Consider the following 1,063-nt stretch of genomic DNA (forward strand, 5'->3'; position numbering starts at 1 on the left):
ATCACTTTTAACGTGGAAAACCCCTCATTGCAAGGGTAAAAACCACGAGTCGTCCATTCAAAAGAAAAAGTCGACTATGATAAGTAATAGGGTACGAAGCAGTCTCCAATAAAAACACCAAATGGGATTTTCATTCTGATACTGCTCTCCATTGCTTGGTTGAAATGAGAACCCGAGAAGGCAGAAGTTCCAGCAGGTGGCAGCGGAAAGTTGATGGAATCTGAGTGAAGGTTGGTTGCGGCAGAGAAGGAATGAGGTGGTCCTAGCTTCAGGCAGCCTCCATTATTGGAAGAAAGCTAAGAGATGGGAGAGAGTTGATGGAAAGAGTGACTTTGGTAAGCATTTGCTTGGCAGAGATGAATTTCAGATTGAAGAAATTTCTCATATATTCCAAAGTGATTTACAAGCTTAGCCTATGAGATTTTATAGATCAATCTCAAGGCCACACGTTTCAGATCTCATTCCAACTAATTAGCCATGTGCTAAATGTATGTGGCTTCTAGAAAGCTTTATTAAACACATATAAAATATGCTAGGTGCCTATGGATAAGTAAACACTAATGCCACCCCCTTTTATGATAGGCACACCCCTCTTTATGTAGAATTGTCCATTTTACCCTTTACCATGCTCTTGGGTTGTTCTTTATTTGGTGGCTTTGGGCCCCGTGTATCACATTCGGTCCAACTAAGTAAGCTTAAATGCTTACAAATGAGAACAAAGAAGATGAAAATTCTCCAAAACAGGGCCTCTTTTACGGGATTGATTTTTCCTAGAATAGAACTCAGAATGAAGATCTGACCGGTCAAAGTATAGAACCATATGTCTGGCACCCACTGTCCAAAAATCATCCTGATCCAACGATGAACGAATTCACAATAACGAAAACACCAATTGAGGTTTAGGGTTATGCGGGAAAGACTTTATCTCTTCGTATCACTCTCACTTGGCTTTTTCCTCTCTTCAAATGACTCTAATGTGCCCTTCTAATCTGACCCATATCCCCTAAACCTAGTGACACATAATGGTCCACATTATTTGGGTCTATTCTCAACATAGGAAGGG

Source organism: Vigna radiata, unplaced genomic scaffold (assembly GCF_000741045.1).
Source record: "Vigna radiata var. radiata cultivar VC1973A unplaced genomic scaffold, Vradiata_ver6 scaffold_578, whole genome shotgun sequence".
Taxonomy (NCBI): Eukaryota; Viridiplantae; Streptophyta; class Magnoliopsida; order Fabales; family Fabaceae; genus Vigna; species Vigna radiata.